The sequence below is a fragment of the Callorhinchus milii genome, unplaced genomic scaffold (genome assembly GCF_018977255.1).
Source record: "Callorhinchus milii isolate IMCB2004 unplaced genomic scaffold, IMCB_Cmil_1.0 Scaffold1072, whole genome shotgun sequence".
Lineage (NCBI taxonomy): Eukaryota > Metazoa > Chordata > Chondrichthyes > Chimaeriformes > Callorhinchidae > Callorhinchus > Callorhinchus milii.
Genome location: NW_024705813.1, coordinates 2,784 through 19,566, shown reverse-complemented (window position 1 = coordinate 19,566; position 16,783 = coordinate 2,784). Strand labels below are relative to the sequence as shown.

The window sequence follows — 16,783 nt, the reverse complement described above, 5'->3', positions numbered from 1 at the left end:
GGGGGAACTTGATTTATCTGAACTACTGTTAACATAGAGATGTGTAGTATAAGCAACAGCCTGACAGTTCTGCACTTTCTGTGCGTCTATGAATCTAAGAGCCTCAGTTAGTCTAATCCTTGTTCATACTTATTTCCTCTAACACTGGTGATCATCCTGGTCGCTCTCCTCTGCACTGCGTTAAGGCTCCGTGCTGACTCCTTAGTCATTCTTTGCCTCAATCCTTCCATCTTGCGGTTTTGGCTTGTTAGACTCCAGCAGTTACCCCAACACACACTCTGGGTGTTTGCTGACCGGTTTTCATGAGCGACAGACACTCGGCTGCCAAAAAATTTCAGCTAAGAAACCGCACTGCTCCTTAAGTGCTCCGAGATGTTACACACGTTAAGGGCACTGCATTGTTGTTGCTGCTATTGGTTTTGTTGCCTCCTCTGAGACGTCTCTTTTACTGGGTGAATCTCCCTAGATTATCTAACGATAGTTTACGAATTATCCCTCCAACTCGAGAGATCAGTCTGCTCCGAATATGGTGACTCTATGGAGAAGATGGCATATTTCTGAATGGTTCTCACTTTATTTTACGTTGTAGGAAATAAGACTAAATGATGTTGCAGTCTACAATCTAACGGACTGAATGCCGCCATTTTCTTTCTCTTTCCCGACAAGTGGAAATTATTTTTGATAAATTGGTGCTCATGTTGTTTACTTTCAAGGACTATCTTCCTGGTCCCAAGTCCAGAGCCCAACCCACAGCTACATTATCTGAAACTGGCCATAAAAGGCAACAGTTCATATTGGCCTTGATAAAGTTTCACTGACTGTTACACAAATGAGGTTCAAAGATCAGGATCAGGAGATTAGATAGAGAGCGCACTGGAGGCTCTAAATTGGGCGGGTTGTTAAAATGAATCAAAGGTAAGTTTAAAGTGGGAAGTGACAAATTCACACTGGTGTTGGTCTGATGATGGATGGGAAAACAGATTCCCACCTACTCTTGCTCTGTAGTAGATTGACAGTTTCTGGAGACGAGCTTTATTGGTGACACTCTATAAAATGGATAATGACCAGAACTCGTCACTCATCTTCTTGTTGTATTAACATAGACAACAACAAATGCTTTATATAGTGCAACTCATGCAGCGTATAATCACAGAACACTTGACAGAATGTGTAACAGAAGTGAAACAAGATGAATTGAGAAAGATTGAGAGGTTAGACGAGAGCGCGGGAGTGCGCCTTAGATATGAGAGGCAGTCCGATTTACAGAAATGGGGGAGAGTGTGTTGGAGAGAGGATGGGCATGAGAGAAAGAAACAGATTCAGGGAGAGAGAGATTGAGAAAGCAGTGAGTGACTGAGTGAGTGAGATTGTGAGACGTTGTGTGTGTGAGAGGGGTGAAGAGGGGCAGTGAGGGAGAACGATTGTGAGAGAATGAGAGAAGAGTGTGTGTGGGTAAGTGTGTGAGTAAAAAATGAGAGAGACAGTGGAGGGAGAGGGGTGGATGGACATGGAGCAAAGAGAGAGATAGAGTGAGTGTGGTGTGAGAGAATGAAACAGAAGTTTAGAGAGTGGAAGAAAGCAAAGAGGTGAGAGAGAGGCAATGAGTAAGTGTTTGACAGAGGGGGAGACAGATTGATTGTTACAGAGACTGATAGAATAGAAATAGAGTGTTAGAGTGTGAGTGAGAAAAGAGGGCGAGAGTGATTGACAGAAATGGTGGATGGAGTGAAAGAGAAAGACGGGTGTGAGTGGAGGTGGTGGTGTCGGATGAGGCGAGAGTAAGAAACAGAGACAGAGAGGGAGAAAGGAGAGACAAAGAGTGAAAGAGAATGATTGAGCGTGTGGGAGAAGAAAGTGTTTGCGAAGGAGGAGAGTGAAGAAGGGGAGTGAGTGATAGAGAAAGGGAGATAGAGAGAGTGTGAGAGGGGAAAGAGAGTGTGAGAGCGGTGATGTTGTTTGTGAGAAAGGGTGTGTGAGAAGGTAACCTAGAGAGGGAGGGAATGTGTGAGAGAAACAAAGGGAGAGAGGGCAGAGACTGATTGAGAGAGTGATACAGAGAGAGTGTGAGTTGAAAGAGTGAAAATGAGCCAGAAAATCCACAACATTTAACACAATATTAAAAACATTGGCGTCTCCAATAAGTTTATTTCTTCCTTTCCCGTTTAGTTTTTCGAAAATCCCTGAAGCCAAACTTTTGTACCACAACCACAAACAAAGAACCATAGTGACGTACAGCACAGACAAAGATTATTCAGCTTATGGGGGATGTGGTGGCACTTTTTATAACTATCCTTTCAGTCTCATTTCACTGCTCTGTTCCCAAATCCATTTTTAGATAGTTCACTCCATTTAGATCGATATCTAGACATGTTTTGAAAACCAATATGGATTCTGCCTCAAACACCATTCCCGCCAGGGCTTTCCATAACCCAACAACCAAATGTGTAGGACAACATATTCTCCAAACCTCCTCATTTACTAGTTTGCTATCTCTCTATCTTAAATTGATGCTTTAAGAACTGAACCTCGACCAGTGGAACTTTTATAGCAGGTAAAGATTGAGTTTCTGTGGAAATCTCCTAGGGAACAGGGCGAGGCTATGATTTACTGCCAGACATTAGCTGCTGGACTCTGACCAGGTGTGTTATTACCTGTACAGCTCAGAACACTGAAGCCACATCACTGAGAGGCTCGGGAACCAGAGGCAGGAACCGCAGCTCAGTCAGTGGGGAGACAAGACGGTGAGTCTCTCATTAGCTCTGATTGTGGCTGAAACAAAACAGTAAAGTTACACTAGGTTTTAAGCACTTGGAATGAGAGGATAGAAGAAATAGAGTGCGCGTGAGAATTGAGAGGGAGAGGTTGGAGGGAAGAATGGTTGACAGAAATAGGGGAGAGAATGAGAGAGAGAGAGTGTAGATGAGTGAAAGAAACAGAGACAGGGGGGGGGAGAAAAATCAGAGTGTGAGTGAGTGATCGATAGTGTGAGAAGGAGAGTGTGTGTGTGTTAGAGGGGGAGACAGAGTGCGGTAGAGAGACGATGGGGTGAGAGAAAGAAACAGAGACCGGGAGGGAAAGAGGGAATAAGCAAAGCGGTGAGAGATTGGCAGTGAGTGACTGTACGACAGAGGCGAAGAGATAGCTATTGAGTGAGAGAGTGTGTGTGAGAATGTGAGTGAAATGTGAGGGGCAAAGTGATTGACAGAAAGGAGGTCATAGGGAGAGAGTTGGTGAGAAAGAAACAGAGATATGGAGACAGAGAGTGAAAGAAAGTGAATAGGATTGTGGGAGGAGAGAGTGTTTGTGAAACAGAAGGAGGAAAGGAGGAGGGAGTTATCGAGAGAGCGTAGACGGAGTGACTGTGAGAGGGGAAAGGGAGTGTGAGTGGAGGGAGGGCTGGTGTGGGAGAATAGTGTGATAGAGAGAGAGGAACTGAGAGAACGAAAGAGTGTCGGTAATACAGAGTGAGAGGGGGAGCCAATGACTGAGAGAGGACAGAGAGAGTTTGTGTGAGAAGAAAAAGAGAAAATGAGAGAAAAATTTCACAACATTTAACACAATAAACAAACGGGCGTCTCCAATATGTTTTGTTCCTTCCTTTACTGATCAGTGTTTTTTTAAAAAATCCTGGAATCCAACCTTTTGTGCCGCACCCACGAACAAAGAAACATCGAGATGTACAGCACAGAAGAAGGATGGCTGTGGTGGCTGTTTTTATGCCAATCCTTTCAGTCCCATTTACATTGCTCTTTTCCCAAATCCCTTTTTAGATAGTTGACTCCATTTAGATCGGTATCTAGTGATGATCTGAAAACCAATCTGGAATCTGCCTCAAACATCATTCCCACCAGTGCTTTCCATAACCCAACAACCAACTGTGCAGGAAAACAAATTCTCCAAACGTCCCAATTTGCCAGTTTGCTAACTCTCTGAAATTGATGCTTTAGGGATTGAACTCTGACCAGAAGGACTTTTATATCAGGTAAACTTGAGTTTCTGTGGAAATCTCCAAGGGAACAGGGCTTGGCTATGATTTACTGCCAGACATTAGCTGTTGGACTCTGACCAGGGTGTGTTATTACCTGTACAGCCCAGAACACTGAAGCCACTTCACTGAGAGGCTCGGAAACCAAAGGCAGGAACCGCAGTTCAGTCAGCGGGGAGACAAGACGGTGAGTCTCTTATTAGATCTGATTGTCGCTGAAATAAAGTCGTACTGTTATACAAGGTTGTAAGGGCACAGAGAGAACAACCCATATAAATGCAAGTTGTTGTTGTTCGTGCAACATTTATTATAATTAAAGAAACCAGGAGTAACTGAATGAGCAACAATTAATATATCATTTGGTCCATTAAAAAGAAGATCTCTCTCTTCGACTGTGCTTACGGTCACCTCTTTCTTCCCTCATACTCAGTGTCCTCCACCACTCCAAAATCCTCCGATACACTGTCCGGCGTGAAGGCTACTATATAAATGCAAGTTGTTGCTGTTATTTGAATTAATCATCGTAGAACCGTTTAAGAAATCAATGGTGTCCGAAATCCATTGGGGAACTTGATTGATCTGAACTATTGTTAACATACTAATGTGGAATTTAAGCAACAGCCAGGCGGTCGGGCCGAATCTGAGCTGTAATTTCTATGCATCTATGAATCCAAGAGCCTCAGCTTGTTTCATCCTTGTTCATAGTTCATTCCTCTATATGACTGTAAGGCAGAGACGAAGAGACAGCCTCTGGCTTACAGTCACTTAACCCTGGTGTTACTCTAACCCTGGTGATCATCCTGGTTGTTCTCTTCTGCACTACCTTAAGGAACTGTGCTGACGCTTTTGTCAGCCATTGCTTCAATCCTTCCACCTTGCGGTTTTGGTTGGTTGGACTCCAGCAGTTATGCCAACACACATTCTGGTCTCCCAAGCCTTGACTCTTGCCAACCTGCTCCTAATACTCTCGAATTAAGTGAGCAGAGTGGTCCGTCCAGACGGAGGGTGCTCATTCCATTCCAACCACCTAACTCTGGAGTTTCCATATGTAGTTTGGGATGTATGAAAATCTCAGCTTTGTTTTGGATCATGTTCGGTTTGTTGATCGGTTTTCGGTGGGACAGACACTCGGCTGACAAAAAAATTCAGCTCAGATACCACACTGCTGCTGATATGCTCCAAGCTGCAACCCACGAGAAGGGCACTATACAGTTGTTGTTGCTATTGTTTTTATTTCCTCCTCTGAGACGTCTCTTTTGTTGGGCGCAGCTTGTCCAACGATAGTTTAAGACACATCCCTCCAATTCGAGAGACCAGTCTGCTCTGAATATGGAGACGCTATAGAGGCTGAATGGTTCTCAGTTGCTTTACTCTGGAGGAAATAAGACTAAATTATGTTTCAGTCTACAATCAAACGGACTGAATGCCGCCATTTTCTTTCTCTTTCTCCGCAAGTGGAAACGATTTTTGACAAAATGGTGCTCAAGTTGTTGACTTTCAAGGACTATCTTCCTGGTCCCAAGTCCGGAGCCCAACCCACAGTTACATTAACTGAAATTATCCATAAAAGGCAACACTGCACATTGGCAGTGATAACGTTTCGCTGACTGTTACACAAATGGGGTTCAAAGATCAGGATCAGGAGATTAGGTAGAGAGCGCAGAGGATGCTCTGAATTGGGCGGGTTGTTAAAATGAATCAAAATGTAAATTTGAAGTGGGAGGTGGCAAAGACACGCTGGTGTTAGTCTGATGATGGATGTGAAAACAGATTCCCAACTATTGCTCTGTATCAGCGAGAGTGGAAGAGAGAGGATGGGGTGAGAGAAAGAAACAGAGCCAGGGAGGGAAAGAGAGGGAAAAAGCAAAGCGATGAGAGAGTGGCAGTGAGTGACTCTATGGCAGAGACGAAGAGAGACCTATTGAGTGAGAGAGTGTGTGTGAGGTGGAAGTGATTGACATAAAGGTGTGAGAGTGAGAGAGATGGTGAGAGAAAGAAACAGAGACATGGAGACAGAAGGAAAAAGTGGAGACAGAGAGTGAAAGAAATTGACTAAGATTGTGGGAGGAGAGAGTGTTTGTGAAAGAGAGCAGGTAGAAAAGGAGGAGTGAGTTATCGAGAGAGCGTAGACAGAGAGACTGTGAGACGGGGAAGGGAGTGTGCGTGGAGGGATTGCGTGCGTGGGAGAAGAGGGGATAGAGAGAGAGAGAGTGAAAGAGAGAGAGAGGAATTGAGAGAGTGAAAGAGTGTCTATGAGACGGAGCGAGAGGGTCGAGCCAATGATTGAGAGAGGACAGAGAGAGTGTGTGAGAGGAAACTGAGAAAATTAGAGAAATTTCACAACATTTATCACAATAAAAAACGGGCGTATCCAATATATTTTTTTCCTTCCTTTACTGAATAGTTTTTTTTAAGAAAATCCCTGAATCCAACCTTTTGAGCAACACCCACGAACAAAGAAACATCGAGATGTACAGCACAGAAGAAGGATGGCTGTGGTAGCTTTTTTTTGCCAATTCTTTCAGTCCGATTTACATTGCTCTTTTCCCAAATCGCGTTTTAGATAGTTCTCCCAATTTAGATCGGTATCTATTGATGATTTGAAAACCAATCTGGAAACTGACTCAAACATCATTCCCACCAGGGCTTTCCATAGCCGAACAACCAACTGTGCAGGAAAACAAATTCTCCAAACGCCCCCATTTGCCAGTTTGCTAACTCTCTGAAATTGATGCTTTATGGATTGAACTCTGACCAGAAGGAATTTTATATCAGGTAAACATTGGGTTTTACTGTGGAAATCTCCAAGGGAACAGGGCGAGGTTACGATTTACTGCCAGACATTAGCTGTTGGACTCTGACCAGGGTTTGTTGTTACTGTACAGCCCAGAACACTGAATCCACATCCCTTAGAGGCTCGGAAACCAGAGGCAGGAACCGGAGCTCAGTCAACGTGGAGAGAAGACGGTGAGTCTCTCACTTGCTCTGATTGTGACTGAAATAAGGCAGTAAAGTTACTTCAGGTTTTTAGCACTTGGAATGATAGGAGGAGAGATAAATTGCGCGAGAAATGAATGGGAGACAGAGGGTTGGAGGGTACAGTGGTTGTCAAAAATGGGGGAGAGAGTGATAGAAAGGGCGTGGGTGAGTGAATGAAACAGAGACCGGGAGAAAGCAAGAGAGAGAGAGACAGCAGACTGTGAGTGAATGATTGAGAGTGTGGGAAAGAGTGTGTGTATGTTAAGAGAGGCGTAGAGAGCGAATGGTGGAGAGTGAATGGGTTGAGAGAAAGAAGCAGAGAGAGTGGGAGTTAGCAGAGCAGTGAGAGAGTGGCAGCGAGTGACTTTATGGCAGAGGGTGAGAGCAATTTTTTAAGAGTGAGAGTGTGGGTAAGAATGTGAGTGGGAAAGTCATTGACGGAAAGGGGTGAGAGAGTGAGAGAGAGTTGAAGTGGTGAGAGAAAGAAAGAGAGACAGGGAGAAAGCAGAGACACAGAGTGAAAGAAAGTGACTGACATTGTGGGAGGAGAGAGTGTGAATGAAAGGGGCGAGTGAGTGATCGAGAGAGTGGAGATAGAGAGACTGTGAGAGGGGAAAGAGAGTGTGAGTGGAGGGATAGGCGTGTGTGAGAGAAGGGGGGATAGAGAGGGAGAGAGAGGAATTGAGAGAGCGAAAGAGTGTCTGTGAGACAGAGCGAGAAGGGGGAGCAAATGACTGAGAGAGGACAAAGAGAAAGTGTGAAAGAGGGAAAGTGAGAAAGAAGGAAAAGAGGAAATCAGAGAGAAAATCCACAATATTTAACACAACGTAAAAAACGATTGTCCCCAATATATTTTTTTCGGACCGTTCCCGATTAGTTTTTCGAAAAATCCCAGAAGCCAACATTTTGTACCACCCCCACAAACAAACAACCATAGAGATGTACAGCACAGAAGAAGGTTATTCGGTTTATGGTCACATTGGTAGCACTTTTTATAACAATCCTTTCCGTCCCATTTTCCTGCTCTGTTCGCAAATCCCTCTTTAGTTAGGTTACTCCTTTCAGATCGATATCGAGACATGTTTTGAAAGCAAATATGGATTCTGCCTCAAAGAACCCTCCCGTCAGGGCTTTCTATAACCAAACAACCAGCTGTGCAGGAAAAAAAAATCACCAAACCTCCCTATATGCTCGTTTGTTAACGATCTTAAATTGGTGCTTTGGGGACTTAATCTCAAACAGTGGAACTTTTATAGCTGATAAGCATTTATTTTCTGTGGAAATCTCCTGGGGAACAGGGCGAGGCTGTGATTTACTGCCAGACATTAGCTGCTGGACTCTGACCAGGTGTGTTATTACCTGTATAGCCCAGAACACTGAAGCACATCACTGAGAGGCTCGGGAACCAGAGGCAGGAACCGGAGCTCAGTCAGCGGTGAGACAAGACGGTGAGTCTCTCATTTGCACTGATTATGGCTGAAATAAAGCAGGAAAGTTATTGCAGGTTTTAAACGCAGGGAGATGTCACTCCATGTGAACAGCGCAAGATAAATGCAACTTGCTGTTTTGTAGTTAGTGAAAGTTTACTGATATTAAAGAAACCCGGAGCCAGTGATCGTGGAATCATTTAAATTTAATTTGCTTAATTAGTTTAACTAACCATCGTGACATCGTTTAAGGGACAAATATTCTTTTACATCTACTCATAAATTTGATTGACCTGCAATATTGTTGATCAACTTTGGGCCCTCGTGTGGAATATTAGCACCATCCAGACTGGACGGGCTGAATAATATTAATAGTAATAATAATAATAATCCTTGCGCACAGCAATGTCCCACAAACAGTCGTAGATTGAAAATGACCAATTTAATTATTGTTTTGGGTTTTGGAGTGATTGTTATTAGGCTCTGTGTGGAGTAAGGAAACTTACCCAAGGTTTCGCCCTCTGCCTGAAATTGAACTCAGGTCTCTCACTTGCAAAGCGAGTGCTCTAACCACTGAGCGACAGGACTCAACTATGGCTTTTTGCTGACCTTGTTTAATCCTGGCTGGTAAACGGTTCTTCTAAATCTAGCCATGATCCTGCTTGTTTTCCTCTGCACTGCCTGAAGGAGCTGGGCAGACGCTTTTGTCAGCCATTACCTCAATCGTTCCATCTTGCTCTTTGTGGAGTTAGACTCCAGCTATTAACCCAAAACACATTCTGGACTCTCACAAGCCTTGGCTCTTGCCAATCTGTGCCGAGCACTTTCCAGCAGTAGTTAAGAAGGATAGACACTCCATAGAGAGGTTGGTCATTCCATCTACAATCGATCGCTGTAGTATCCACGTATAGGTGGGGTGCATGGACATCTCAGCTTTATTTGGATACTGTTTGGTTTGGTGATGGGTGGTGTTAGACCCTCAGCTGACAAAAGTAAGACTCAGTACAGCAACTACACTACAGTTTAAGTGCTCTAAGATGCCAAACACGTGAAGGAGCCTATACTGTTGTTCTTGATATTGTTTTGTTGACTTCTCTGAGATGTCCCTTGTTATGGATGAAGATCCACAGAATATCTCATTTTGTTTAAAATTCATCCCTGTAACTCAGAGTTTCAGTCTATTGTGGATCTGGAGATGGTGAAGAGAAGCTGGACCTTTCTGAATATTGCTCACTAGCTTTCACTATGTGGGAAATCAGACTTAATGCTCAATCGTAATCTTCCCGACTGAATTGCCTCCATTTTCTTTGTCATTCCCCACAACTAGATATGATTTTGTTAAGATGATTCTCATGTTATTGACTTTTAAAGAGTTGATTGTAGCTCGCCTGATCTTATTGGTCCCAAGTCTAGAGTCCAACACCCAGTTATATGACCTGAAAATATCCATAAAAGGCAACATTGCCTGTTTACATTGATAACGTTTTACTGACTGTTACATAAATGAGGGTTCAATGAGCTCGAACAGGAGATTGAAGCACTGAACACAGTGGAATTAGGTAGTTAACTCAAATACATGAAAGGGAAGGTTGAAGTTGCAGATGGTACTCGCACATTGGTGTTAGTCTGATGATGGGTAGGAAGCCGAGTGATTGGGGAATAGAAATAGATACAACACCAATTTGCATTTATATAGCACACTTCTCGCAAGGTCAGTATCCCATAGCGCTTAATACATGACGGGCTATAACAGATATATATTGTAAGAGGAACTGTGTAGGCTGGAGTGAATTTTTTTATTGCTCACATGAAGAGATTAATAAAGAAATGCAGCACTACCTGCACGTGACAGCCTGGCTCAGTGCTCGCACTCTCTTACCTGTGTCAGAAGGGTGGGTTGACCCACAAGTCTGGACTTGAAATAACACGGTCTAAGATGAGAATCCAATGCAGTACTTGGGGTGTTTTGCATTATCAGAGGTGTAATGTAAAATGACTCCGGAGTAGAGTTCCAGACCTGGGAAAGAGGAGATGAAAGCTTGGCCACTGATGTTCGGGAGCATCGGGCATGGGACCAAAAGTACACATGAGCCAGAATGGAGAGAGCAGCTGGGGCAGTGGGTTTGTAAAATGTCACAGAGATAGAATGGGCGAGTCATCCAGAGATGTAAACAAGGGGACACGGATCTGAATTGAATCTGTAAGAGAAGCTTTCTAAACAGTGCTCAAAAGGCAAGCCACACATTTTGAGCTGGGTAAACTCCATCAATGTCCCCTATCCATAACCATACCCAATGAGGTCCCCACGCTTCCACTCTTGCCAATTTGTGCCTAATACTTTCAGGGATAAGGTTAAAAGTAGATATGCCTCTGGGCCATTCCATTCTAAGCACAGCGTGTTTGATGTGTTGGTGGGCATTCTCAGTCTGGTTTGGATATCCTTAATCACCGTGATATCTTTGTACATGTGCCAGACACCCGACAACCAAATTACATACTACAGGATTGAGTGAAGCGAGAGGATGATTGTAATACGATAATAAATCTCATCTGATGAGTTTTTGTGGATGAAGGAGAAGAAGCTGTTAGATTACACAAAATGCAGAGTGGGGGGGGGGGGGGGTGGGGGCGGGGGTGTTGCATGCACAAGTACAAGTGACGAGGAATTGAGGCGGACTCAAAAGCAGAGAGAGAATGTGTGAAATGGATTTAAAGAGAGAAAGAGAGAGAGGACCAGAGTTAGGGGCATGGGAACTGTAGGCAATGGTAGTGTGGAGTGGGATATCCAGGTTCAACATGTGACAACCTGGCTGGTGAAGTATGTGTGTGTGTGTCAGTGTTGGTGTCATGGGGCTGAGTGGAAGAGTGTGTGTGTGTTGGCGTTGGTGGTATGGGGCTGAGCTGGTGAAGTGTTTGTGTGTGTCAGTGTTGTGACTTGGGGGTTAGTTGTTGAAGTATATGTGTGTCATTGTTGATAACATGGAGCTGAGTTGGTTATCTTTGTGTGTCAGCGTTGGTGACGATACCATGGGGCTGAGCTGATGGAGTTTGTGTATGTCATTGTTGGTGACATGGAGCTGAGCTGGTGATGTGTGTGTCAGTGTTGGTGATGGCACCGAGGGGCTGAGCTGGTGAAGTGTGTTGGTGTCATTGTTGGTGAGGCCAACGTGGGATGAGCTGGTGAAGTGTGTGTGGGTCAGTGTTGTTGAGGACACTGTGGGGCTTTGCTGGTGAAGTTTGTGTCAGTTTCTGTGCCATGCGGTTTTGTTGGTGAAGTGTGTGTTAGTGTCTGTGGCATGGGGCTGAGTTGGGGAATTGGGTATGTCAGAGTTGGTTACGTGGTGCTGAGCTAGAGATGTCTGCGTGTGTCAGTGTTGGTGGCAAGATGCTGGGCTGTAGATGTGAATGTGTATCAGTGTTGATTAGTGCAGTCCTGTAGCTCAGCGGTTAGAGCACTGGCTTTACAAGTGAGAGACGTGAGTTCAATTGCAGGCAGAGGGCGAAACCTTGGGCACGTTTCCTTACTCCACACAGAGCCTAATAATAATCCCTCCAAAACCAAAAACAATAATAAATTGGTCATTTTCAATCTACGACTGTTTTTGGAACATTGCTGTGCGCAATTGTCTGCGGCGTTTGCCCACAAATATGCAGTCAATTCACTTTACAGTGTGTTCTGTGAAGCGCTTTGGGACGTCCTCCCGATGTGAAAAGTGCTATATGAAATGCAAGGATTATTATTATTATTATTGATGACATGGTGCTCAGTAGAGGAAGAATGTGTTGCTTTCATGGGGCTGATTTGGGGATGTGTGTGCGTCAGTCTTAGTGAGGATACCATGGTGATGATCTGGAGATGTATGTTTTTGTCACTGTGGGTGGCATGGAGCTGGACTGGATAAGCGTGAATGCCAATATAAACTCGGGAAAGAATGTTAAAACAAGGCCAGTCACACTGATGTCATTGGGAGAGAAACGTCTGTAGATTATAATCCGGGATGATATAAAATTTCACTTAGTAAAGTATGGGTTAATAAAGGACAGTCGATTTATTAAAGACAAATCAGTCCTGAAGAACCTGCTAGAGTCTTTTGATGAAGGATTGGAGAGTATGGATGAACGTTGTGCAGTTGATGTAGTTTATATGGTTTCTCAAAAGTGTTTGATAAAGTGCCACATAAGAAACTTGTAAGCAAACTGGAACCCCACGGTATCAAATTCACAGTAGTAGCATTGAAACAGAACTGACTGGGAGACAGATAGCTGAGAGAGATGAGTTCACCGGTGTCCCCCATGAGTCGCTATTTGAACCACTGCTGTTTCTGATCTACACAAATAACCTGGACTTTGGTGTAGGAGTACACTTTCCAAATTTCCAGTTGAGACTTAGCTCGGAAAGGTAGCAAACAGTGAGGAGGATCGTAGCATAATGTAAGGGGACACAGACAAACTGGTCAAATGGGCAGACACGTGACGTATACAACTTACTGTGGAGAAATGTGAAGTAATACATTTTGAGAGGAAGAATAAGGAGGGGCAATATAAAATAGATGGTAGAATCTTAAAGGGGGTGAAGGAAAAAAGAAATTGGGGGTTCATATAAGTAAATCTTTGAAGGCGGCAGGACAGGTATATACCGCTGTTAAGAAAGCATACAGAATACGAGGCTTTATAAATAGGGGCATAGTATACAAAAGTCAAGAAGTTATGATGAACATTTATCAAACAATGATTAGGCCTCAGCTAGAGATTGTGATGAGTGATGAGCACCACATTTTAGGAAGGATGTCAATGGATTGGAGAGGGTGCAAAGGAGATTTACAGCAGAAGACCAGGAATGAGGGACTTCAGTTATCAGGAGAGGCTACAGAAGCTAGGATTATTCTCCTTGGAACAGAGAAGGTTTAGTGGAGACTTAATAGAAGTTTTCAAAATGATGAAGTGATTCGACAGCGGGAACCAGGAGAAAGAATTTCCACTGGTGGGTGGGTCGGTAACCTGAGGACACCGATTAAAATAGTTGTTAAAAGAAGCAGCCGGGAGCGAAGGATAATTTTTTTCGGATCTGGAATACATTGCCAGAAAAGGTGGTGGAAGCCGATTCTAGAGAAGAAGTAGAGAGAAGTAGATAATTATTTGGGGAAGGCAAATTTGCATGGCTATGGGGAGAGAGCGGGGGAATGGTTTTGGTTTGGGCAGCTCTTTTCAAAGAGCCGGCACAGACAAAATAGGCTGAATGGCCTCCTTCTCTACTCTATTATTCTGTGGCTGCTGTATTCACCTACAAAATACAGATTCACTATGATTCGCCGCAAGCGTGGAAGTGTTTTGAGACATCTTCCTAACTTGAAAGAAAACAATGCAAGGAACGTCACTACATTTACGCCTTACTGCATTTGAGTAAGAAATCTGAATATAATTAATTGCTAACTTTGAACTTGTCATGACGATAGTCTTGCAATTTATTTCATTGTAGGGTAAATGCCAATTGTGAGAAAGAAGGACAGTCCATTAGAAATGCTAACCTGGTGTTTTGCCTGAGAGATCACGGCTGGATTCCCTGTTAGCCTTGCAACTGTGAAAAACGCTCAACACCTGTCGCAAATCTTACAAATTAGGCTGCACTTAGCAGCAGTTGAGGGGATTTTGGAATATTGTTGGAAAGAGGAAATATGTTTCTACAACACAGAACCACGAGAAAACAGATGTCTTATTTAAATGGTCACAATCACCACTGCTAAGCACATCTACATCTGGCAGGACTAAAACAGCTACCACATCTGGTGTTGCCCAACTACATTGTGAATCGGTTCCACCAGTTTGGGAGATTGGAGTGAAATGGCCTCCACGGAGACTGAACTAAGTGCCAGTGCAGAAGGCAATGGAATGACCCGTGGTGTGGATCAAACCGCCTGCAACAGACCAACAGGTAATAGCTTCCCTTTAACTGATTTTGAGGAAAAATGTAAAAGGATGCTAATGAACAAATGTAATGTGTTTATTAAGTACGTTTAAACAAAAGCACGTACATTTATCTCACACACTTTGGAACCGGAAGATCAGTCAATATTTATTGGGGTTGAGCAAATTCCCAATTTGTGAAATGGAAGATTAGGGACATGTTGGACGGTTCACGAACCAATCACTGATGACAGACCATCCAGACTGACCCGTGGGCAGGTCTTGTCGTGAAAATGCAGCCAACCTGACACATGGGCAGGGCTTACAGTGAAAGATCATTCCTGGGGAATAGTATGCTTCCACATCAGCTCCTGCTGAGGTTGCAAACCAAAGCCATTGTGGGTAAAGTGGACACAGTCCACATGTATGATAGACAATTCTCCTGCACCGCTTCCTCCTTCTCCTCCAGCTGCAACTCCCAGTCCGCTAATGCCCTGTCAGTTTGTGTGACGGGAATCATGGCGTGGATAAGTGCAAACTTCCTGCAGCTCAACGTCAGCAAGATGGAAGCCATACACTTTGGCTCCCGCCAACGACTTCTTTCTTGTGGCTCCGAACTCCTCAAACTTCTCGGGCTCTCCCACAAACACATTCTACCCGTGCGAAAATTAGGTATTGGGTCCTCTCCGTAGACTTCCTTTCTCCTCCACATCCGTTCCCTGACCAGGTAAGTTTGTTTTTCCACCTCTGTCACATCACCCGCCTCTGTTCGCACATCACATCCGCAGCAGACAAAACTCTCACGCCTTTGCCACTTCTCGGCTGGACCTTTCGAACACCCTCCCTCCTGGTCTCCTTAGTTCCACCATAAAGAACATTTAATTAACTCCGTCATCCGGATGCAAAACCACAGAAAAGAGAGGATCCAAATCACTTCAGTCCTTGCCAGACTGCACTGGCTCCCAATTTCCGAAAGGATTGATTTTCAAATCCGCTCTCTCGTTTTCAAATCCCTACATGTCCCTGCACCTCCCTACCTTTCCGACTTGCTCAACGCCCACTCCACCCCTTGCTGCCTTGGGAGGATAGGAATTCCAATTCCCGCCATGGGACTTTAACCTGAAACCTTCTGACTTGTATGAATGTGTTCAACTTAAGAGATCAACTAGAGATGTTCAAAATTAAGAAGGGTTTTGATCGAGTTGAGCGGGAGAAACTCTTTCGTCTGGAGTGTAGATCAGTAACCAGGGGACACAGATTTAAGATAATTGGCAAAAAGCCAGCGAGGATTCCTGCAGTGGAGTGTCCGGCTGGACTGTGAGGTCAAAATCCTTATGTGGAGCTTGAACCACAACCTTCTGTCTCAGGGGTGACAGTGATACCAACTGAACCAGGCTGACAGGTGTATGATGTCAGCGACTAAATATTGTTTTTGGCAAACTGCGGTTTGTTTATTCTGGGCTTTTGAAACAATCAACTTGTTAATATATTCTGAAACGTGTTTTGAGGAACAAAAGTAAAATAATGTCTGACTAATGTTTTATTGATCGCTAACAGGTACAAATATCTTATTCACTGAGACCCTGGCCCTGTATGATGATTACCAGCTGCACAGACTGACAAAGTTCTACCGGGACAGATTGGAACAGGCCATTGAGGAAGGCGTGGAGGACATCAGCTCAATGCTCAGGCAGAAGGAATGTTTCAGCCCGCAGGAGCACAAAGTAGGTTTGAGACAGACTGTATCATTCGACTTTCATTTGTTAAAGTCTCACTAAGACAGTGCTTGTCTGCACGGCTCATGTGCTGCTTTTTTCAGAAAATCTACAGAATAGCAAACAAACAGGTTATGCAACCAGTTATCCTAAAATACAGGACATGCACCATATGTGTGTCGTGGATCAATACAGCGCAGTGTAAGAGGTGTCTGTACGGCCCAAAAACTAAACAAAAACTTGTGTTTATCTAGCGCCATTTGCATGGCGAGGAAGTCACAAGGCACTGAACAGTTAAAGTTAGAGCCCGAGCTGGATTTGGGAAGTGTTGGGGAAGGCAGATGATAAAAGGCGTGGTCAAAGAGGAAAGCAGTTTGCGGATGGAAGAGAAAGCAAGTCCAGCAAAACCGTCAATGGAGCTGGGTATTGCTGATCATTGTCACTGTTCATGTTTCATATCATCTTCAATGCATTAATGCTCACTCTACGCAGAAACTCACTGAGCTCACACACAGTGGGCAGAGGAGAAAAAGCTCCAAATTTCTTCTGAACCTGGTGATGGGGAAAGGTTCTGAGGCCCGGAGAGTGATGTGGGAATCCTTTGTGAAAATGAGGCCCACTTTGCCCAAACTGAACAAAATTATGACTGAAATACAGCAACAAGGTAATGTGTGATGTTTCTCTGTGCCTCCATTCACATCTTACTGAGAGACCATCTCTTCAATTTATTAATATTAACTCTATTTAAACAGGTGCTAGTCTAGTGGATGAAGTGA

The 16,783-nt window shown here is 44.0% G+C and overlaps 1 long non-coding RNA gene across 2 annotated transcripts; it reads left to right on the top strand.

The window, feature by feature from the left end:
- Nucleotides 1-2,430: 2,430 nt before the first annotated feature.
- LOC103172328 lies at nt 2,431-8,649 on the top strand. 2 transcript variants are annotated; one of them, XR_006086213.1, is made up of 4 exons: nt 2,438-2,551; nt 2,660-2,741; nt 6,871-6,952; nt 8,332-8,649. It is a non-coding gene; the product is annotated as an uncharacterized LOC103172328 (long non-coding RNA). The 2 variants fall into 2 exon arrangements; XR_006086214.1 differs by lacking the exon at nt 8,332-8,649 and having other exon boundaries at nt 2,431-2,551; nt 6,871-7,034.
- Nucleotides 8,650-16,783: the final 8,134 nt, after the last annotated feature.